This window comes from Myxine glutinosa, chromosome 4 (assembly GCF_964187855.1).
Source record: "Myxine glutinosa chromosome 4, kmMyxGlut1.1, whole genome shotgun sequence".
NCBI lineage: Eukaryota > Metazoa > Chordata > Myxini > Myxiniformes > Myxinidae > Myxine > Myxine glutinosa.
This window is the reverse complement of record NC_136264.1, coordinates 39,852,223-39,877,672: the sequence shown is the minus strand read 5'-3', so window position 1 is coordinate 39,877,672 and position 25,450 is coordinate 39,852,223. Positions and strand designations below refer to the sequence as shown.

General features: G+C 47.0%; 1 protein-coding gene across 1 annotated transcript in view; it reads left to right on the top strand.

Moving 5' to 3' along the window:
- Window positions 1–25,450, top strand: part of LOC144891699 (uncharacterized) — a 1,187,956-nt gene that overhangs the window by 527,621 nt on the left and 634,885 nt on the right. The window lies entirely within an intron of this gene.

Genomic DNA, 25,450 nt, shown 5'->3' with positions numbered 1-25,450 from the left:
GTCCGATTTTACTAACGCTCTGAATTATGCTTCACTAGGGGTCACTGTAAACTTCTCTGCGTCAAACTCCATAGTGACTACTGGTAACACCTGTTCACCTTCACACAATAAATTTTTAACAAACAAAAACAAATTTTTTTTTTGTTTGTTTTTTGTTTTGGGAAAAAAATTGGGAATGTTGGAAAAAGTTCCAAATTTAGGAATTCTGGGAATGTTAGGGAATTCTTTCCCGGACTAAATTTAGGATTTTTTTTAGATCCCGGATGCAGACCCAATTGCGAGCCCACGAATATCAATTGGACGCGCCCCCAATTTCTGTTACGGGGTCCCCCCACTTACCCCTGGTCTCGGTGGACCTGCGAACCCCGAGAGGGTCCCCGGCAGAAAGATGTGTTAACCTTGGTTGAAACCCAGCAAATAATGTCCCTCAATGGAACCAGCAAATGAAACAGTCGCAGCAATAATGCCACCGAACCAGGTTATAAACAAATCAGAATATATTATAAATCACACCCAAAGAGCCATACAACAATGGGGGCAATCACCCCTACTTTCAAATCTTACGATAATATCCTTGTCAAGCCCCTTAACCCCACACTCACGGCACCTCCCCCAATGTCTCTGCACCCCTCCAAGGCGAAGTCCCAATGTCTCTGTGTGCTCCCGCGATCGGGGAGTCAAGGCCCGATGGTCAAGTGAGGCGTAGACGAGCGAGACGACCCCGAGGTCACGTGCTCAGCCCCCAGCAACACAGCGGTGGAGAGGAACCTCACAAAGACGCACTCCAACGTACACGTTGCGGTTCAACCCGCGAGCCTCCATATAATTCTCACGTGCCCCTTTCTGGCACAGCCGTCCCCAGCAAACCACCAGGGGATAATGCCCAGCCGACACGACAAAAGCCTGTCCACTCAAGGTTGCTCGCATGGCGAAGATGGCGGACGGCTTTCGCTCCAACCAGCTTTCGATCCAGGCCCGGATCCTCCGGAACCTCAATGAGAATACCCGACGACACAGGCTCCACGCACTCCGGCGATATTTCTCATCGCCCGAACTTCCCTTCAAGGACGCAAAGTTCACTCGCACTGTACATCGAACACTCAGGCCGAAGCTTCAACAAACACGTCTCTTTTCGATGTCTTGCCGCCTCTTTTTCCTTGCTCCACCTCTTCCGGACACGATCTGGATTTCCGGCCACATTTTACCAGGAGCGCTTTTAAATCTTTTAACCACAACAACCCTTTCCCTTAAGTCACAATAAGCATAATATCTAGAACCAACAATGATAACAACAACCATAATGAGGGCCTAAGCTGTAACAATGTATATATATATATATATATACAGTGAAACCTTGATTTACGAGTTTAATTCGTTCTGTGACCGAGCTCGTAACTCAATTTGCTCGTTTCTCAAATTAAATTTCCCCATTAAAATGCATTGAAATGCTATTAATCCGTTCCAGCCCCCAAAAAACCACACCAATTTTTTTTGTTACGTGTTTTTAAATAAGAAAAATGTACTTTATAAATAACAAATAATGTATAAACAAGCACGACCTCGTATATACTGTACATAATAAGCGGCGTTACGCGCGCTGCTTGTAAACAAGGAGGAAGCGGACAACGCGGTAATTTGTAAGAGTCTTTATTCAAGAGCTCACTGTAACACTGGCGCGCTCCGGGCTGCACGCCCGGTGTATATCCTGAGGCCACGCCTACCCCTCGGCGTGGCCCCCGCCCACTCGGTGCGCGGAATGATGTCACCACGCCAGTGAGCTTCCGTGTCCGCCACAATGTAAAGAAATAAACTGGTTTTATTAAGTGTATTTACCTTGAAGATCAGACGAAGATGCTGGCGGAGGTGGAGGAGATGACTTTTGCCTTTTTCGCTACACTTTCCTCACTTTCACTTGCAGGGCGTTTCAATAAAAACCTGTCCAACGAGGTTTGTTTCTTCCTCCCTTTCAAAATGTTTCGATCGTACTGCTACGATCGTACTGCCTCGCCAAGTCGACAACACGCACACCTCGCTCATGTTTTTCGACGATTGCGTGTTTTATATCCAAGCACATCATCCTCTTCTTCTTCTCAGCACTGCCCTTGGCACTCAATTTCTAAGGACCCATGGTTAAAACTAAGAAATTTTTCCAAATTAACAAAAATGCGAAAACAAAGTAGCAGCGATATACGGCAGAGATGCTTGCACGGCAAGATAACCACGTGACCGGAACCCACCTGGTGGCGGGTGGCGTAAGCTCCAAAATAACCAAAATGCGAAAACAAAGCAGCAGCGATATACGGCAGAGATGCTTGCACGGCAAGATAACCACGTGACCGGAACCCACCTGGTGGCGGGTGGCGTAAGCTTGTAACTCAGATCTCGACTCGCATCTCAAAGCAATAAACCGCCCGAGCGACGGCTCGTATCTCGGAAAACTCGTAAGTTGGTGTACTCGTAAGTCAAGGTTTCACTGTATATATATATACATACACACACATACATATATCCAGTCGGAGCCTGACATTCGCGGTCCCTAACATTGGCTAGTTCCGTGTATTCACGGTCGATCAATTGTGACCATCTTCTACATTCGCTGGCCTGTGTCCCGCATATTCGCGGTTTTTTTTCTGCAGGTCCAAAAAAAAAAACATATCCCACCAGGCACGCACATGACACTTGTAAAAGTATCTTCCATGCATCATGCAGAAAACCACTTCCAGCTACACATAAACCACTTCCAGACATGCATAAACCATTTCCAGCCATGCATAAACCACTTCCAGCCATGCATAAGCCACTTCCAGCCATGCATAAACCACTTCCAGCCACACATAAACCATTTCCAGCCACAAATAAACCACTTCCAGCCACACTTAAACCACTTCCAGCCACACATAAACCACTTCCAGCCACACATAAACCACTTCCAGCCACACGTAAACCATTTCCAGCCACGCATAAACCATTTCTAGTCACACATAAACCACTTACAGTCACACATAAACCACTTCCAGTCACACATAAACCACTTCCAGTCACACATAAACCACTTCCAACCACACATAAACCATTTCCAGCCACACATAAACCATTTCCAGCCACAAATAAACCACTTCCAGCCATACTTAAACCATTTCCAGCCACACATAAACCACTTCCAGCCACACATAAACCATTTCCAGCCACACATAAACCATTTCCAGCCACAAGTAAACCATTTCCAGCCACACATAAACCATTTCCAGTCACACACAAACGACTTCCAGTCACACATAAACCACTTCCAGTCACACATAAACCACTTCCAGCCACACAAACCATTTCCAGCCACACATAAACCACTTCCAGCCACACCTAAACCATTTCCAGCCACACATAAACCATTTTCAGCCACACATAAACCATTTTCAGCCACATTTAAACCACTTCCAGCCACACATAAACCATTTACAGCCACACATAAACCATTTTCAGCCACATTTAAACCATTTCCAGCCACACATAAACCATTTTCAGCCACATTTAAACCATTTCCAGCCACACATATACCACTTCCAGCCACACATAAACCATTTCCAGTCACACACAAACGACTTCCAGTCACACATAAACCACTTCCAGTCACACATAAACCACTTCCAGCCACACAAACCATTTCCAGCCACACATAAACCACTTCCAGCCACACCTAAACCATTTCCAGCCACACATAAACCATTTCCAGCCACACATAAACCATTTTCAGCCACACCTAAACCATTTCCAGCCACACATAAACCATTTACAGCCACACATAAACCATTTTCAGCCACATTTAAACCATTTCCAGCCACACATAAACCATTTTCAGCCACATTTAAACCATTTCCAGCCACACATATACCACTTCCAGCCATGTATAAACCACTTCCAGCCACACATAAACCACTTCCAGCCACACATAAACCATTTCCAGCCACACATACACCACTTCCAGCCATGCATAAACCACTTCCAGCCACACATAAACCATTTACAGCAGGGAAAAGTGCAGGGAAAAAATTATAACACTGATAGATTTTTTCCCTGTTTATTCATCATCCTATTATATAACTTACACTGTAAATAAAAATAATTCCATTGATATTAGTGCACACACGAATTTAAGAAGGTCCCGGCAAACATGATTTACAGCTTGCCTTTCATTGCTTTACACCCTGTCGTATTTTCATTTTGCTCGAAATGTGATGGATGCAAATATAAAGAGGTATTTAAAACGTCGCAGGCCAGGCCTCACTCTCCAACTTACAAGGGCCTTGTTTTATACAATTTGGAAATCTGTGTGCATCACTCGAGCAGAACGCACGCACCCAGCTTGTAAATCACCTCGACTCCACAAATGATTTGTTGAGCAGGTTGCCTGCCTTAGGTAAATGCACCAATACAGGAAGTCTGCCGCAGGGAACAAGAAGGGAGGAAGAGAAAAAGAATGTGATGAATTTCATAAGTACATGCCATTATGCCATCAAACTGTTTTCCTGCTTGGCTCTCGGTGTCCAGCTGTACAATCAGCTGAACAAACAGTACTAGTAATAGCGATCCTTGTAAGTGTTAGTGCTGAGGACTACTCCTTTTGGCGCTTTACTTCCGTTTTGGTAGAATTCTGCTGAAAGCATTTGTGTGTAAGGTTGATGATCCAAATAAACTTGCTATTTCGAATTAATATGCTGTTTGTATAATCCTGCAAAAGTCTGCAACCGCCTCGTGAAGCCAATCATAACAATGTATTCACATTGTGTGATAAACAACAACACCCAAAGGAGAATAATAATAATAATGACTCCATGTTTGAGGTCATTTTCCCCGCTAGAGCAGGGTTACTCTTGCGGCCCCATGACAATAACCATGGTTCCCTTTTTGAGGAAATATTTTTATGGCCGGATGCCCTTCCTGACACCAATCGCCTCTTACGACACGCAGGGATACGGTGTACCTGTTCTAGGCCAGGGTACACACCGGCACATTCATCCCAGCAAGCTGGTACTCAATTTGCCGACCTCGGAAGGACAACAGGCTGAGTCGACCCGCTGGCGTCAATTCAACGATCGACCGGGATTGCGAACCCAGGACCCTAAGTATCCCAAGCCTGCACCCTAACCGCTAAGCCAACACCAGGCTATCCAAAGGAGAATGCTTCATTAAAATGGAGGGAATCTCTAGATCTCGTTTTACAAAACACACACTCTTCATTCCTTTCGCCACCATCAGTATGAAGTCAGCAGACACACCCTCTGTGCTTACCATGGCCCTGAGTTTGTGAAAGGCCCAATTTAAATGTCCCTTTGTTGGGTGTGAAGGCTGGTGACTCTTTTCACACTATGAAAGCAATTGTGAGCTAATGCTGGTGCTGGCAATGTCACTTTGGGCATGCATTCAGAGGGCTGCCTTCTAGTGCGACAGTCAGCACACCAAGCACCGAGCTGCAACCCACGTGATGGTACGTACGTACGTATGAGCAAAAAGTACCTCGGATCAAAGGACGACGTGGAGGAAAGCTGGTGCTTCGGGATTCATGTTTCCTAATGATTTGCGCCTTTGCTGCAAATGGATGTTGTAATTGGAATTGGAATTGATATGACGCTGTGATATGACGCTGTGATATGATGATGTGATATGATGCTGTGATATGATGATGTGATATGATGCTGTGATATGACGCTGTGATATGATGATGTGATATGATGATGTGATATGATGATGTGATATGATGATGTGATATGATGATGTGATTTGATGATGTGATATGATGCTGTGATATGACGCTGTGATATGACGCTGTGATATGATGATGTGATATGATGCTGTGATATGATGATGTGATATGATGCTGTGATATGACGCTGTGATATGATGATGTGATATAACACTGTGATATGATGCTGTGATATGATGCTGTGATATGATGATGTGATATGATGCTGTGAAAGATTGCTTTGATATGACACTGTGATATGATGCTGTGATAGACTGCTGTGATATGATGCTGTGATATGATGCTGTGATATGACGCTGTGATATGATGATGTGATATGATGATGTGATATGATGATGTGATATGATGATTGTTGTGGAAAACCAATCAGGTCCACACAACTTTAGTCCAACGGGTGGTTTAATTGCATTTAGATCATGACATCATCCTGTAAAGTGGGAAATACAATAAGTATACGATGTGACATCACATGGGACCATTCATAACATTCAATGCAAGCAAGCTGGATATTCTATGCAGGCGTACCGTTAGCGAGTCTACCAGATGTAACGTGTCACAGGAGAAGTCTCGGAGCACCGTCCGCAGCAGCGGGTCTTATAGTCACGCCCCTAGTGGTGTCAACGAGCAGCGAGCATCACCCCGGGTTCAGTACGAATACGATTTCACTACATTCTCCCCCCGTCAGAATTATACGGCAGCGCGGCTAAAAGCGAGTGAGCGTCAGCACGAACAGGGTACGGAACATCAGTCGACCCAACCGTATCGGGCCGGGCGGCGAATTTCTCTGCCAGCACGCGTCCGAAATTCCCCGGGTACGGCATCACGTATCCCTGTGTCCCCGGCGTCGGAGGCGCCAACAGGGTCGGGTGACGAAGGGGGTAACTCCAAGTCGTTGGGCCCAGGTAGTCTCGGCGGGGGGAGGGTCGGTAGACTTTCGGTGGTGGGAGCGTCGGGAGAGGCCATAGTCTCATAGATGGGTTCGATCGGTTCGTCCGATTCCCTACTTAGGTCGGCGACCCCGCAAGGGGCAAGGTGACGGACGGAGACAGTAGTCTCACGGCCATCAGTCGTCATCACACGAGCATGCTCAGGATTAGCCTGGAGAATCTGCACTTTGTCCACAAGGGGGTCGTACTTGCTCGCGCGAACCGCCCGTTTAAGGTAGGCCGGCCCGGGCCCAGCGAGCCAACTGGGCAAAGACCGTATACACCCCGAGCTCCTGGGGTGGTGGAAAAGTCGCTCGTGGGGAGTTTGGTTGGTTGCCGTACTCAGGAGAGCCCTGATCGAGTTCAACGCCGCAGGTAGCGACCAAGCCCATTTATCGAGGCCCCGGCCGAGGGTCCGGAGGTTGAGCATGACGGCCCTCCAGATTATCCCGTTGAAGCGTTCGATCTGCCCATTAGCCTGGGGTCTGTACGGCGTGGTGTAACTAGAAGCAATGTTATTTTGGAGCAGATAGCCGCGCACCTCCTGAGACAAGAAGACCGCACCCCGGTCGGTATGGACATAGGCCGGGTAACCGAACATTGAGAACAAGTTCTGTAAGCATCGCATCACCGTGGCAGCAGTCATGTCCGCGCACGTATAAGCAAAGGGGAATCGCGAGTACTCATCAACGATAGTGAGCAGATAGCGAGAGCCGCTCGACACCGGCAATGGGCCCTTGAAATCCATCGCCAAGCGTTCCCACGGGCGCGTAGCCTTCACCAGAGTCCCCATGGGAGGGTTATAGAAACGCGGTTTGATTTCCACGCAGATAGCGCAGTCGCGACAGATACGGCGGATATCGTCAATCGAGTATGGGAGATTCCCACACCGCACAAAATGACCAAACGCGTTATGCCGGGATGGCCCGCAGTGGCATGCAGCACCCGTAGGCCCTCCAAAGAGGTGCTACCCGCGCATGTAGCCGGTCGTGATAAGGCATCGGCGGCCCGGTTATCCTTCCCCGGGCGATATTTGATGGTGTAACAGAAGTCGGCGAGTTCGATACGCCAGCGAGTGATTTTCTCATTCTTAATGCGCTGGGCATGTAAGGTGTCGTACATGAATGCAACGCTTTGCTGGTCCGTGATGATTTGGAAGCTCCGCCCAAGTAAGTACGGGCGCCATCGCCGAATAGACTCGACGATCGCATACGCTTCCTTTTCAACGGACGAGTGTCTCCGCTCAGCGGTGGTAAGAGTCCATGAAAACAAAGCCACGGGACGCCCCCCTTGGGAGAGGGTCGCCGCGATGGCCTGATCCGAGGCGTCACTTTCGAGGACGAACGAGCCGCTCTCGTCGATTGTCGCCACGGCGGCTCGGGCGATGTCGGCCTTAAGGCCTTCAAAGGCTGCCAATGCGGCCGGACTCAGGGGGAAGGTGTCGCAGGCCACGAGGGGGCGAAGTTTCACGGAGAAACGTTGCACCCATTTGGAGTAATGGGCGAACAGCCCAAGGACGTGCTTCAGGGACGCCCGATCACAGGGAGGGGCCATGTCGAGCAAAGGTCGCAGACGCTCCTTATCCGGAGCGACAGAGCCATGGGTCACGGTGTACCCCAGAAGATCTATCGTGCATAGGGAGTATTGGCACTTATCCTCGTTCATAGTTAAGTGATACCTCTGCGCGACCTCAAGGAAGCGCTTCAGATTAGCATCATGATGCCCTTGGTCATATCCACAAACCGTGAGATTATCGAGGTAGACGAAAACATCGGTTAAGTGCTCCCGCGCAACGAGGTCATCCATGGCCCTCTGGAAACAAGCGACCCTGTTCGTTACCCCAAAAGGCAATCGCGTAAATTGGTACAACCGCTGCCCCGACTCAAATGCGGTATAGATACGATCCGCCCTAGAGATAGGGATCTGGTGGTACGCACTACGGAGATCGAGAGTGCTATAGACCGAATACTGGGACACCTGTTGAACTAGCGCGTCCATCCCCGGAAGGGGGTAGGCATCCAGCTGTGTAAAGCGGTTAATCGTTTGGGAATAGTCGATTACCATGCGTCTGCGATGGGCCTCGCTGCGCACCACCAAGACCTGGGCGCGCCACGGCGACCTACTAGGTTCTATGATGCCGTCTTTCAAGAGCTGAGCCGTTTCGTCCGCAATGAATTGCATGTCTGCGCGAGAGTAGCGCCATGATTTCACCGCGACAGGGGTGCAGTCGGAGGTTAGATTGGGGAACAGCGAAAGCGGCTGGACGTCCATTTGCGCTAGGGCGCACACCGCAAGCGCGTCGTCCGCCCCCACAACAAGCGTGTCAGGCCCACCAAACTCCATTACCAGACGTCCATGCAGCTTAAGAAAATCGTGTCCTAACAGAATATCAGCACATAATGCGTGTAAAACCATAAGGTGTACATCAGGGAAAACCCGTCCCTTTAGCACGAGTTTCAATCGGCATTCCCCCTTCGTGCTGAGTCGAAGCCCCTGGGAAGCCATGACGATCCGTCTCGTAGACCTCCAGATCCGCCATCCATGCCTGAGCACAAGTCGCTGGTCGATAAAACTATCCGTAGACCCTGTATCCACCAAGGCCCGAACACAATGGCCTTCGACCATGAGGGGAATAAGGGCTTGAGCCAGGCCAAACGAGGCTGCTGGGAGCGGGACTGAGCCCCCCGAATGGGTCGGACAAGCCTCGCGGGTGGATCCTACGCCAGCAGCAGTTTTGCGGTCGTGGCCGGAGTCTGCGTTGACCATGGGGAATCCATTAACGCCATCAGAGGGCTTTCCCATGCATTCCGGTGTTTCGCGATTCAAAATCTGACAATTCTGACGGGAAAAGGCCTCCGTAGTATTTGAAATCGCCTTTTGACACTTTTGGCAGAAAAAGGCCTCCGTAGTATTCAAAATCGCCTTTTGACACTTTTGGCAGCAAAAGGCCTCCGTAGTAGTCGAAATCGCCTTTGTCGGGGCGTGGGCCACCGTTAGCTCATGGACGACACGAGGAGAACGTTCCGCTGGGGCTTGGCGAGGCTTCAAAGCCCCTTGCGTGGCCCGGAGTTTGGTCAAGGACACGTACTTCGTGCCCGATGGAGGATGAGACGGTGGTGGCTGTCCTGTGACGCCCGCCAAGGACGTCTGAGCGCCCAGGGGCCCGCAGAGAGGGGCCCTCCCCTTCGAAGTCGGGTAAGGCGCCGGGTTTCGGGCTCGGCTCGCGGGCTCCGCAATGAGCCCATTCAAGGTCGCCGCGCCCGCGCGACCACGACCGCGCGATTCAATGAGCCGCGAGCCGCGTGCCATTTTCATGCACACTCTCGCGTAATGTCCCTTTTGCGAGCACAAATGGCATATAGCGTCTCGTGCCGGACACACGAGCCGGGCATGGCGTGGCCCCCCACAGAAAAAGCATGCGGCCCCGCGTAAGGCCTTGGGTCTGGTCGTAACGGCAGCCGTCAGGGCTAGGTCTTCCTCCGGAGCATCCCGGAGTTCCGCAAGCGGGTCCGCGTCCTCGGTGGTAGCACTCTCCGGCCGGGCGTGTAGTGTAGTGCCCGCCAAGAGGCGCGTGCGATCATAGGTGTTCGATTGCATCCGCGCTTCAGTGTATACTTTCCCTTGCTCGAGTGCCGTAGCGAAGGTCAGGTCGGTCTTCTCTAAGAGCTTGAGCCTTAGTTCCTGGGAGGAGACCCCTGCAATGAAGGCATCTAAAAGAAGATCATCCTGAGCCTGCGCGGGAGTCCGTGGCTCCCTGATGCTGTCCAGCAAGAGCTGCCGGAGCTCCTGGGCGTAGTGGTCCATCGCCTCGTTGGGTTGCTGACGTCGCGTTTGCAGCAAATATCGTGCATACACTGGGCTTTTTTCCTTTATGTACAGCCGTTTGAGCTCCGCGATGGAGAGGTCATACGTCGCGCATTGAGCGATAGAGTTGTACACCCGGTAGTCGATTTTTGAATGTAGTGTTGCTAGCTTCGCGGCAGCCGTCGGCGCGGTCTCAGGCTCGTCAAATTGATTCTCCAATGTTCTGAGCCAGTGCTTCAGTTGCAAGCCACCATCCGGGGCTTGTGGGTCGGCGCAGAATACGGCAACCGTCAGCGTCTTGTTGCCAGCCATGTCGGTAGATCTTAAATGCAATTAAGTGTTGTGGAAAACCAATCAGGTCCACACAACTTTAGTCCAACGGGTGGTTTAATTGCATTTAGATCATGACATCATCCTGTAAAGTAGGAAATACAATAAGTATACGATGTGACATCACATGGGACCATTCATAACATTCAATGCAAGCAAGCTGGATATTCTATGCAGGCGTACCGTTAGCGAGTCTACCAGATGTAACGTGTCACAGGAGAAGTCTCGGAGCACCGTCCGCAGCAGCGGGTCTTATAGTCACGCCCCTAGTGGTGTCAACGAGCAGCGAGCATCACCCCGGGTTCAGTACGAATACGATTTTACTACAATGATGTGATGTGATGATGTGATATGACGCTGTGATATGATGATGTGATATGACACTGTGATATGATGATGTGATATGATGATGTGATATGATGCTGTGATAGATTGCTGTGATATGACACTGTGATATGATGCTGTGATATGATGCTGTGATATGATGCTGTGATTAGGTTTGATATGATGCAATGATATTGTTATGTTTGTAGGGGGTCGGCAGTGATTACCTTAGAGCCAGGTAGAGTGCATAGGTAGTGTGCTCTGACCATCATGAAGAAGAAGAACCCCCATGTAATAAGTAGGAATTTGTGTAGAGCGGATGTCGTGTAAGTGTATCTTTGTCCCCATGAGAAGGGTGGGTTTGTTAATTAGAGAGGGATTATGGGTAATTAATCCCTTGTATGTAATTGCCTCTGTAATCTTTTCCTGTGTTCCTTATGACACCACACTACAGACACCTAGCCAGAAATCTGCCATTAACCACACTAATTAAAAACCAACCAGAATCCAGACACCGAACACTACCGTGGATAACACCGACATGGTGAGCACACAAGTACAGGCAGGTTCATGAGGCCATGCCTCGAAGAGCAGTGATTGGTCCGGGATTTGATTGACAAAAGGACTGGTAAGATGAGGCTCGCTGATAGGAGCGGAGATGGAGACGTCGTGGGATGACATCAGATCCTCAAGTACAAAATAGTTGGAGCGGTGGACATTTTCTTTCTTGGGTCTGGACTTTGTTGGTGAACGGTCGCCGAAAAGCTCTCTCTCAGCATCGACATTTTATCTCTCTCGGCATCAACATTTTATCTCTCTCAGCATCGACGTCCTCTTGGTTCTTCTCGTTCTGGACCCCATAGCGAACGGTTGCTATTGCTCTTGCGCAAGGAAGCTTCATCGTGAACGGTTGTGAGGAGGAAGAGCTGTGACTGAGGACTGCAGTTTCCCAAGCAAAAACGACGAGTGGACGGGCGCTGCCTGCTCACTGCGCTCTCGGCGAGGCCAGGAGTGAGCAGACACGCAGTGAGGCCTAGTTCGTGCCAACGAACGTGCGTTTCCCACCAAGGCCTCAGACGATCTTTGACAATTCCTGACGAGATACACCAGCCGATTGGAGATAAGTGCCACAAATCACACCTATTTATTTTCCAGTTATTTTATCCTTTGTCTGTATTCGGGTCTGTGTGGGAGCGCTGCAATTAGGAATTTAGTTTATTGTGCATTATTTTGTGAACGGCATTTTCTTTAATAAATCCAGTATTTTTGTTGTACAATTTACTTCTGTGTAGTTATTTTTAATTAATTTATCCAGGTGCAAAGAAGTTGGGTGGAAGCCGTCCAGTTAAGTTGGTCATCCCCTCTCCCTCACGTGTAACGAATACCGTCATATTGAACGCCTCGGAGTTGAAAGCTCATTTGGTCATCTGTGTCACCCTGCGGTTTTCACCACACAGGGTAGTCACACGACACTATGATGCTGTTATATGATGCTGTGATTGGACTTGATATGGTGTGATGATATGATGCTGTGATTGGACTTGATATGATGCTGTTATTAGGCTTGGTATGATGCTGTGATTTGTCTTGATATGACTCCGTAATTGGACTTGATTTTATGCTGTGATATGACACTGTGATTGGACAAAACATCCCTGTAAATGGTGCAATTTCTCACTGTAAAGCTGATTACTATAACATTAGCTGGGAATGAAGGAAAGGTGAAAAACTTGTGATGGCTGAAATGCATTGTTTTAGAACCCAGCAATGCTTTACAGAAGTCGAGACCCATTGAAATACAGCAGGTAACCATTGCCCATGTCTCTACTATCCGACCAGCCTACCTGAGTTATTATTGGGCTAGGCAGGCAGATTCCAGTATAATGATGAGTTCGATCACAGATGTGTTCCCACCTTGGATTAGTGAATTTCAGCACATTCTTTTGTCATTGCCAAGACTGTAAGGAATTGTATCAAATCAGAAGCTTGTGCTGCACCTGTGCAAGTTGAATGAGTTCAATAAAACATGCAAATGGGTCACATTTGGAGATGTAGATGGTTGGAGCATAAAATATTGCAATGCATTGTTTAATCAAAGTGTCATCCCGGTGATTCATAAGTCGGGTGATTCATCCATGTTTGTCCGTTCCCCGGATGGACGTTAAACTGGGCATCCCATCTGGTGACATCAGTTGGTGGACGTTAAAGATCCAACAGTGTCTTTCGCGAAGAGTAGGCGAGCTACCAGCTACCACCGGCACCATGGCCAAGTTCTAAATTCCTGCCCTAACCCTAATCGAACGTCAGGCCTGGCCAGCCGGTTCGTGGAAGACTTGGCCAAAAATTCTCCCGGCGGCCAACCCCACAAGAATGTGGGAATAACACAAAACTTTCGAAATAACTAATGAATGTGAACAAGGCCTTTTGCGCATGTGGTGTGTGTGTGTGTGTGTGTGTGTGTGTGTGTGTGTGTGTGTGTGTGTGCGTGCGTGCGTGTGTGTGTGTGTGTGTGTGTGTGTGTGTGCGTGCGTGCGTGCGTGTGTGTGTGTGTGTGTGTGTGTGTGTGTGTGTTCTCTGTTACTCGGTTCTGCTCACTGGGCACCTTTTAAACCGCCATTGCTAACAAAATCTGTAAGTGAAATCGTCTTTTTAACATAATTTTCAGGATTTAGACAAAAGAGTGGCGATTTCAAAAAGGTTATCCATAATTGTTCTGTTCTGAAGTGCAAATCTGGCTCATAGAAATATAGGAAGACTATAAATATCCGTGGATGAGAGGTGTCGAGTTCCTACCAATTCCTGTTGGGACAAGTGAGCAAATTCGTTAGTACAAATTAATTTGTGATAGTACAAATTCCTGTTAGTTCCTACCAATTCCTGTTAGTTCATACAAGTTTATATGAACATTAGGGAAAAATCACAGGGAGGCAAGTACGTACAGGGGAATTTAACCTTACAAACCCTACCTAGATAGCACAACTTCACTCCTGCGTGTGGAGACAGCTAAACACTTAACCGGATATTCCACCCTACTTAGACACATCGAGAGGGCTTCTTCTTTGCGACACTTGGAGCATGCTAATTTATATGATTACTAGCAGAAGTACCCGGCGTTGCTGGGTGGGGGAGAGGGGAGGGGAAGGAGGGGAGGAGGGGGAAGGGGAGGTGAGGGGGGAAGGGAGTTGGAGAGGGGGGAATGGGAGGGGAGGGAGGAAGGGGGTTGGAGGTGGGGAAGGGGCAGGCAGGGGGGAAAGGGGAGGGGAGGAGGGGAAGGGGGCAGAGAGGCAGGAGAGGGAGGGGGGGCAGGAGAGGAAGGGGGTTCATATATATGCTGGTGGGTGAATGGGGTGAATGTGGTGTTCATCACGTTTCTAAGTTAAGTGTGATGCCGACCAGGAAGAATAAGAAGCCGTACTACCAACTTCGTACACTTCCGGAATTGTTTCATTTATTTGTATTCAAATGTCTGGTGATTGTTTTGTATTTATTTATGCGAATGTGTACTTGTATATAACTGTCATTAATTTAAAAAGGCTTTGGCACCGTCGAGCGATATTTTTTTTTTAACTCCAAAAAACCGATCCTTTAAAAAAAAAAAATTATTTTATTTTATTATCATTATTTTTTTTGGCTTAAAACACCCCCAGGCACTCACTGATGAACCTCTGAAAGTTTGACGAAAATCCGTTCAGCAATCTCTGAGACAAATGGCGACACAGACAGACAGACAGACAGACACACAGACCAACATCTCTCTTATATAGTAGACTAGCAGAAGTACCCGGCGTTGCCGGGCAGGGGAGGGGAGGGTGGGGGAAGGGAAGAGAGATAATAAATCTTTTTATTTTTTTTAACTCCAAAAAAACCAACTTCTTTTTTTTATTTCCTAAAACACTCCCAGGCACTCACTGATGAACCTCTGAAAGTTTGATGAAGATCCGTTCAGCCATCTCTGAATAAAACGCGGACACACAAAAACTGGACACACACACACACAGACAACTCGCGTTTATTATATGGATGACTTTCCTATGAGGTATTTCAAGCCTACCCCCCACAAACGTAACAATATTATGCACGTACTCTGCCGTAAATAGAAAACACAAGACTTAGCTTGGGATGATGATGATGGCTGTTGGATCATCGTTAGTGGATGAAGCCGCCTGCTGCATTACCACATAGAAGATGGGTAACACGATCGTTGGCCTCCTTGAACCTGGAGCAGATCTTTCCTCCTTGGTCAGGAAGGTACGGCATGGCATTATCTTCGCGAACAAGCGTTACGCCTAGGTCCCCCGTCGGTGAAGTGATGTGAGTTGACAAAGTGGGAAACGCAAGGCGGCCATCTTGGATTTTGACCCTGGCGACCGAATTTTCAATAGCGTTCATCCTTATGCGTAGATACACCCACACACCAGATTAGAAGTTGGTACTTCGCTTTGTTTTCAAAATATTTCGCTCACAAGGTTGACATATATATGGTGGCGGCCATCTTGGATTTTGACGTGGCGACCCAATTTTCAATGGCGTTCTTCCTTATGCCTAGATACACCCACACACCAGATTAGAAGTTGGTACCTCGCTTATATTTCAAGATATTTCGCTCACAAGGTTCAGACATATATATGGTGGCGGCCATCTTGGATTTTGACGTGGCGACCCAATTTTCAATAGGGTTCTTCCTTATGCCGAGATACACCCACACACCAGATTAGAAGTTGGTACTTCACTTATATTTCAAGATATTTCGCTCACAAGGTTCAGACATATATGTGGTGGCGGCCATCTTGGATTTTGACGGAGCGACCCAATTTTCAATAGGGTTCTTCCTTATGCCTAGATACACCCACACACCAGATTAGAAGTTGGTACTTCGCTTATATTTCAAGATATTCCGCTCACAAGGTTCAGACATACATGGCGGTGGCCATCTTTGATTTTGACGTGGGTTGCACCCACACACCAAATTCGAATGCGGTCCTTCGCTTACGCACGCATGCACGCACGGCCGCAAGGACGGACGGACACAAGGACGGAGGGGAAAACCATAGTCCCCCTTTCGCTCCGCGGTGCGACGGGGGACAAAAATCCCGTCTCTTTGCCATAGAAACCTGCTTTGGCATTAATCCCTTCACCTCGATTAGTTCAGTGAGCTGAGGTGGGAAGGTTTGCAGAGCGTCATGGTTGAACTGGCCGTGGTTGAACTCGAGCCTTCGGCCCCAAGTGCCTCATGGAAACATTGGCAAATCTGCAATGATTTGTCCCGTATTACGATCCACTCAAAGGGGTAAATCAGGAATAGTTTCTCCCGCAACAGTGGTCCACTCAAATGGTAACACCGCAATTGTTTCTCCGGTATCACCAATCCACTCAAAGGGGTAAATCCGCAATGGTTTCTCCTGTATCACCAATCCACGAAAAGGGGTAAATCCGCAAAGGTTTCTCCTGTATCACCAATCCACTAAAAGGGGTAAATCCGCAAAGGTTTCTCCTGTATCACCAATCCACTAAAAGGGGTAAATCCGCAAAGGTTTCTCCTGTATCACCAATCCACTAAAAGGGGTAAATCCAAAATGGTTTCTCCCGTATCACCGGTCCACACAAGGTGTAAATCCGCAATGGTTTGTCCTGTATCACCAATCTACTAAAAGGGGTAAATCCGCAATGGTTTCTCCTGTATCACAAATCCACTAAAAGGTGTAAATCCGCAATGGTTTGTCCTGTATCCCCAATCTACTAAAAGGTGTAAATCCGCAATGGTTTGTCCTGTATCACCAATCTACTAAAAGGTGTAAATCCGCAATGGTTTCTCCTGTATCACCAATCTACTAAAAGGTGTAAATCCGCAATGGTTTCTCCTGTATCACCAATCTACTAAAAGGTGTAAATCCGCAATGGTTTGTCCTGTATCACCAATCTACTAAAAGGGGTAAATCCGCAATGGTTTCTCCTGTATCACAAATCCACTAAAAGGTGTAAATCCGCAATGGTTTGTCCTGTATCACCAATCTACTAAAAGGGGTAAATCCGCAATGGTTTCTCCCGTATCACCAATCTACTAAAAGGTGTAAATCCGCAATGGTTTGTCCTGTATCACTAATCTACTAAAAGGGGTAAACCCGCAATGGTTTGTCCTGTATCACCAATCTACTAAAAGGGGTAAATCCGCAATGGTTTCTCCCGTATCACCAATCTACTAAAAGGTGTAAATCCGCAATGGTTTGTACTGTATCACCAATCTACTAAAAGGGGTAAATCCGCAATGATTTCTCCCGTATCACCAATCTACTAAAAGGTGTAAATCCGCAATGGTTTGTCCTGTATCACCAATCTACTAAAAGGGGTAAATCCGCAATGGTTTCTCCCGTATCACCAATCCACTAAAAGTGGTAAATCCGCAATGGTTTCTCCCGTATCACCAATCCACTAAAAGGGGTAAATCCGCAATGGTTTCTCCCGTATCACCAATCTACTAAAAGGGGTAAATCCACAATGTTTTTTTTCCCATATCACCAATCCACTAAAAGGGGGAAATCCGCAATGGTTTCTCCCGTATCACCAATCCACTAAAAGGGGTAAATCCGCAATGGTTTCTCCTGTATCACCAATCCACTCAAAGGGGGTAAATCGGCAATGGTTTCTCCTGTATCACCAATCTACTAAAAGGGGTAAATCCGCAATGGTTTCTCCTGTATCACCAATCTACTAAAAGGGGTAAATCCGCAATGGTTTCTCCTGTATCACCAATCTACTAAAAGGGGTAAGTCCGCAATGGTTTCTCCTGTATCACCAATCCACTCAAAGGGGTAAATCCGCAATGGTTTCTCCTGTATCACCAATCTACTAAAAGGGGTAAATCCGCAATGGTTTCTCCTGTATCACAAATCCACTAAAAGGGGTAAATCCGCAATGGTTTTTCCCGTATCACCAATCCACTCAAAGGGGTAAATCCGCAATGGTTTCTCCTGTATCACCAATCCACTCAAAGGGGTAAATCCGCAATGGTTTCTCCCATATCACCAATCTACTAAAAGGGGTAAATCCGCAATGGTTTCACCTGTATCACCAATCTACTAAAAGGTGTAAATCCGCAATGGTTTGTCCTGTATCACCAATCTACTAAAAGGGGTAAATCCGCAATGGTTTCTCCCGTATCACCAATCCACTAAAAGGGGTAAATCCGCAATGGTTTCTCCTGTATCACCAATCCACTCAAAGGGGTAAATCCGCAATGGTTTCTCCTGTATCACAAATCCACTCAAAGGGGTAAATCCACAATGGTTTCTCCTGTATCACCAATCCACTCAAAGGGGGTAAATCCGCAATGGTTTCTCCTGTATCACAAATCCACTAAAAAGGGGTAAATCCGCAATGGTTTCTCCTGTATCACAAATCCACTCAAAGTGGTAAATCCGCAATGGTTTCTCCTGTATCACAAATCCACTAAAAGGGGTAAATCCGCAATGGTTTCTACTGTATCACCAATCCACTAAAAGGGGTAAATCCGCAATGGTTTCTCCTGTATCACCAATCCACTCAAAGGGGTAAATCCGCAATGGTTTCTCCTGTATCACAAATCCACTAAAAGGGGTAAATCCGCAATGGTTTCTCCTGTATCACCAATCCACTAAAAGGGGTAAATCCGCAATGGTTTCTCCTGTATCACCAATCGACTAAAAGGGGTAAATCCGCAATGGTTTCTCCTGTATCACAAATCCACTAAAAGGGGTAAATCCACAATGTTTTCTCCTGTATCACCAATCCACTAAAAGGGGTAAATCCGCAATGGTTTCTCCCGTACCACAAATCTATTAAAAGGGGTAAATCCGCAATGGTTTCTCCTGTATCACAAATCCACTAAAAGGGGTAAATCCGCAATGATTTCTCCTGTATCACCAATCTACTAAAAGGGGTAAATCCGCAATGATTTCTCCTTTATCACCAATCTACTAAAAGGGGTAAATCCGCAATGATTTCTCCTGTATCACCAATCCACTAAAAGGGCTAAATCCGCAATGGTTTCTCCTGTATCACCAATCCACTAAAAGGGGTAAATCCGCAATGGTTTCTCCTGTATCACCAATCCACTCAAAGGGGTAAATCCGCAATGGTTTCTCCTGTATCACCAATCCACTCAAAGGGGTAAATCCGCAATGGTTTCTCCCGTATCACCAATCTACTAAAAGGGGTAAATCCGCAATGGTTTCTCCCGTATCACCAATCTACTAAAAGGGGTAAATCCGCAATGGTTTCTCTCGTATCACATCTTCATCTTCATCTTCATCTTCATCTTCATCTTCATCTTCTCTTCAACATCTTCTCTTCTGGACTTGGTTATGACTAACTTCCCTGAAAATGTCTGCTGCTCTTCTTCTGCTCCGATCGGATCATCTGATCATGTCCTTGTTAAAGTGGACATCTCTCTGACCATCCTCAGGGAGCCTGCTCAGCGTCGACGAGTCTGGCATTTCACTCAGGCCAACTGGCACGGTCTTCAAGCAGCCATCAATCATCTGGACTGGTCTCCCATCTCTACCACCTCTGACATCAACTCATCCTGGGAATTCTTCCAAAGTAAATTGCTCTCTCTCATGCACAGATTTATCCCATCTCGTCTTCAGTTGTCATACCCTTCCTCCCGTCCATGGTACACGGAATCTTGTGGTGAGGCTGTTGCCCAGAAACAACTTGCCTTCGTCTCCTGGAAAGCAAATCCAACGGAAGGAAATCTCATTTCCTTTCACAAAGCCCGAAACAAGTGTGTGTCCACCCTCAGGAGAGCCAGGAAACAATATCTCTCCGTTCTCAAGACCGAACTCTCTTATCTGTCTCCCTCTTCCAAATCCTGGTGGCGTCTGGTCAAATCCGTTTCTGGTGTTTGTTCCCCCTCCATCCCCTCCCTTACCTCAAACGGCTACACAGCTGACTCCGCACGTGAAAAAGCTGAATGCCTCAACTCTGTGTTTGCCTCTAAATCTTGTGTCCCAAACCCATCCCTCTCTGTACCCACCATACCCAGTCGTACCCTGCTGCTCCTGGACTCCGTGTCCTTTCCTCCTGACAAGGTGGAAAAGTTTGTGTCAACCCTCGACTCTGATTCTGCAACTGGACCCGACGGCATCAGCCCACGGGTCCTAAAATCCTGCTCTGCTGCTCTATCTCACCCTCTCTCTGTTCTCTTCACCCTCTCTTTTGCTCAAGGTCAACTGCCATCTGCTTGGAAATCAGCCAACATCACCGCTTTGCACAAAAAAGGTGCAAAAACAGATCCTAGCAACTACAGACCAATCAGCCTTCTCCCAATTATCAGCAAAGTCATGGAATCCATCATTGCTTCGGATATGAAATCTTTCCTCTTCTCCAATGGCTTGATCTCTGATCATCAATTTGGTTTCAGACCAGGTCACTCTACTCTGGACATGCTGCTTCTGCTGTCTCAACAATGGATGGAGGTCCTCAATGCCAAACAGGAAATTAGAGCTGTCTCCCTCGACATATCACGTGCCTTCGACACGGTCTGGCACCCCGCTCTGCTCACCAAACTCTCCTCCTTTGGTATCCATGGAAATCTCCACGCATGGCTGGCGGACTTCCTCTCTAGTCGTCGTCAACGTGTGGCCCTGAATGGGTTTCTCTCATCTCCTCTTCCTGTTCAGGCTGGAGTTCCCCAAGGCAGTGTTCTGGGCCCCGTGCTTTTTCTGGTCTTCATCAATGATCTCTCTGACTCTCTCGAAAATCCTCTCTATCTCTTTGCTGATGACTCCACTCTCTGCCGCTCCATTCCTCTTCCCTCAGATCGGCAGTCTGCTGCCTCCTCACTCTCTGAAGACCTGGACAAAATCACAGACTGGTCAAACAAGTGGAACATGTCTTTCAATCCTGACAAATCTCACACTCTTACTATGTCTCTCCGAAAAGATCGACTGGACAACCCTCCCATCTACTTTCTCAACAATCCTCTCCAAGAAGTTCTGTCGCTCAAGATTTTGGGTCTCACTATCTGCCATGATCTTTCTTGGGAAAACCACATTTCCAAGCTGGCCTCCAAAGCCAGTCGCCGACTGGGCATCCTCCGTCGTGCGAAGTCCTTCCTCGGCACACCTGAGCTCCTCACCACATACAAGGCTTTCATCCGCAGCTCAATGGAATACTGTTCTCCCCTATGGGCCGGTGCTCCTGCCTCACACCTAGCTCGGCTTCACGCTGTTGAAACCAAAGCTTTCAGAATTATTGGAATCTCCCGCGATGAAGCTATCTCTGAGGGCCTTTCACTCACTCACCGCAGGCAGGTAGGTGGTCTTTCTGTCTTCTACCGACTCCTCTCCGGCCTTGCACCCCCAGCTCTCTCTGTGCTCTGTCCCCCAAATATTCCTACAGGTCGCACAAGATCTGCCAGCAACCCTCTGATGGTTAAACTGCCGAAATCTCGGCTCTCTGCTCACCTTCACTCTTTCATTCCTCTTTTCTCCCGCCTCTGGAACAAACTCCCTCACTCCCTTCAATCCCACTCCTCCCTCCAGGTCTTTAAAACAGCTGTTCACCACCATCTCTTATCTTCCCCCATCCAAAACCTTGATCTTTTCTACCCCCGCTAATTCACCCCAGATCCACCTTGTTTGAAATTCCAACTTCTTTCCTGGAAGTCCTGGCAGTGTCCATATGTTTTATACCTCTCCCACCGCCCCCTTCCCACGCCCCCCCCCCCCCCAAAGCCCTCGCCCTCTCTCAGATCTCTCGATGTCTCCATGTCTCTCGGTCCCTGCTTTCAAATGTTGTGTTTGTGTCCTTCCCCCTCTCTCCCCATCTTGTCTACCGCTCCCTATGTTATATGTTTTTTGTGTCGGTTTGTCTTTCTGTGTGATTAATGTTCGCTCTTTCACGAGCCTCGACCTTGTATACAAAAAAAAAAAAAAAAAAAAAAAAAAAAAAAAAAAATCACCAAACTAAAAGGGGTAAATCCGCAATGGTTTCTCCCGTATCACCAATCTACTAAAAGGGGTAAATCCGCAATGGTTTCTCCCGTATCACCAAACTAAAAGGGGTAAATCCGCAATGGTTTCTCCCTTATCACCAATCCACTAAAAGGGGTAAATCCGCAATGTTTTTTTCCCATATCACCAATCCACTAAAAGGGGTAAATCCGCAATGGTTTCTCCCGTATCACCAATCCACCAAAAGGGGCAAATCCGCAATGGTTTCTCCTGTATCACCAATCCACTCAAAGGGGTAAATCCGCAATGGTTTCTCCTGTATCACCAATCCACTCAAAGGGGTAAATCCGCAATGGTTTCTCCTGTATCACCAATCCACTCAAAGGGGGTAAATCCACAATGGTTTCTCCTGTATCACCAATCTACTAAAAGGGGTAAATCCGCAATGGTTTCTCCTGTATCACCAATCCACTAAAAGGGGTAAATCCACAATGGTTTCTCCTGTATCACCAATCCACTAAAAGGGGTAAATCCCTAATGGTTTCTCCTGTATCACCAATCCACTAAAAGGTGTAAATCCGCAATGGTTTCTCCTGTATCACCAATCTACTAAAAGGGGTAAATCCGCAATGGTTTCTCCTGTATCATCAATCCACTAAAAGGAGTAAATCCGCAATGGTTTCTCCTGTATCACCAATCTACTAAAAGGTGTAAATCCGCAATGGTTTCTCCTGTATCACCAATCTACTAAAAGGGGTAAGTCCGCAATGGTTTCTCCTGTATCACCAATCCACTCAAAGGGGTAAATCCGCAATGGTTTCTCCTGTATCACCAATCTACTAAAAGGGGTAAATCCGCAATGGTTTCTCCTGTATCACAAATCCACTAAAAGGGGTAAATCCGCAATGGTTTTTCCCGTATCACCAATCCACTCAAAGGGGTAAATCCGCAATGGTTTCTCCTGTATCACCAATCCACTCAAAGGGGTAAATCCGCAATGGTTTCTCCCATATCAACAATCTACTAAAAGGGGTAAATCCGCAATGGTTTCACCTGTATCACCAATCTACTAAAAGGTGTAAATCCGCAATGGTTTGTCCTGTATCACCAATCTACTAAAAGGGGTAAATCCGCAATGGTTTCTCCTGTATCACCAATCCACTAAAAGGTGTAAATCCGCAATGGTTTGTCCTGTATCACCAATCTACTAAAAGGTGTAAATCCGCAATGGTTTCTCCTGTATCACCAATCTACTAAAAGGTGTAAATCCGCAATGGTTTGTCCTGTATCACCAATCTACTAAAAGGGGTAAATCCGCAATGGTTTCTCCTGTATCACAAATCCACTAAAAGGTGTAAATCCGCAATGGTTTGTCCTGTATCCCCAATCAACTAAAAGGTGTAAATCCGCAATGGTTTGTCCTGTATCACCAATCTACTAAAAGGGGTAAATCCGCAATGGTTTCTCCTGTATCACAAATCCACTAAAAGGTGTAAATCCGCAATGGTTTCTCCTGTATCACCAATCCACTCAAAGGGGTAAATCCGCAATGGTTTCTCCTATATCACCAATCTACTAAAAGGGGTAAATCCGCAATGGTTTCTCCTGTGTCACAAATCCACTAAAAGGGGTAAATCCGCAATGGTTTTTCCCGTATCACCAATCCACTCAAAGGGGTAAATCCGCAATGGTTTCTCCTGTATCACCAATCCACTCAAAGGGGTAAATCCGCAATGGTTTCTCCCATATCACCAATCTACTAAAAGGGGTAAATCCACAATGGTTTCACCTGTATCACCAATCTACTAAAAGGTGTAAATCCGCAATGGTTTGTCCTGTATCACCAATCTACTAAAAGGGGTAAATCCGCAATGGTTTCTCCTGTATCACAAATCCACTAAAAGGTGTAAACCCGCAATGGTTTCTCTTGTATCACCAATCCACTAAAAGGTGTAAATCCACAATGGTTTGTCCTGTATCCCCAATCTACTAAAAGGTGTAAATCCGCAATGGTTTGTCCTGTATCACCAATCTACTAAAAGGTGTAAATCCGCAATGGTTTCTCCCGTATCACCAATCTACTAAAAGGTGTAAATCCGCAATGGTTTGTCCTGTATCACCAATCTACTAAAAGGGGTAAATCCGCAATGGTTTCTCCCGTATCACCAATCTACTAAAAGGTGTAAATCCGCAATGGTTTGTCCTGTATCACCAATCTACTAAAAGGGGTAAATCCGCAATGGTTTCTCCCGTATCACCAAACTACTAAAAGGTGTAAATCCGCAATGGTTTGTCCTGTATCACCAATCTACTAAAAGGGGTAAATCCGCAATGGTTTCTCCCGTATCACCAATCTACTAAAAGGTGTAAATCCGCAATGGTTTGTCCTGTATCACCAATCTACTAAAAGGGGTAAATCCGCAATGGTTTCTCCCGTATCACCAATCTACTAAAAGGTGTAAATCCACAATGGTTTGTCCTGTATCACCAATCTACTAAAAGGGGTAAATCCGCAATGGTTTCTCCCGTATCACCAATCCACTAAAAGGGGTAAATCCGCAATGGTTTCTCCCGTATCACCAATCCACTAAAAGGGGTAAATCCGCAATGGTTTCTCCCGTATCACCAATTTACTAAAAGGGGTAAATCCGCAATGTTTTTTTCCCATATCACCAATCCACTAAAAGGGGGAAATCCGCAATGGTTTCTCCTGTATCACCAATCCACTCAAAGGGGTAAATCCGCAATGGTTTCTCCTGTATCACAAATCCACTCAAAGGGGTAAATCCGCAATGGTTTCTCCTGTATCACCAATCCACTCAAAGGGGGTAAATCCGCAATGGTTTCTCCTGTATCACAAATCCACTAAAAAGGGGTAAATCCGCAATGGTTTCTCCTGTATCACAAATCCACTCAAAGGGGTAAATCCGCAATGGTTTCTCCTGAATCACAAATCCACTAAAAGGGGTAAATCCGCAATGGTTTCTCCTGTATCACCAATCCACTAAAAGGGGTAAATCCTCAATGGTTTCTCCTGTATCACCAATCCACTCAAAGGGGTAAATCCGCAATGGTTTCTCCTGTATCACAAATCCACTAAAAGGGGTAAATCCGCAATGGTTTCTCCTGTATCACCAATCTACTAAAAGGGGTAAATCCGCAATGGTTTCTCCTGTGTCACCAATCTACTAAAAGGGGTAAATCCGCAATGGTTTCTCCTGTATCACAAATCCACTAAAAGGGGTAAATCCGCAATGGTTTCTCCTGTATCACCAATCCACTAAAAGGGGTAAATCCGCAATGGTTTCTCCTGTATCACCAATCCACTCAAAGGGGTAAATCCGCAATGGTTTCTCCTGCATCAACCAATCTACTAAAAG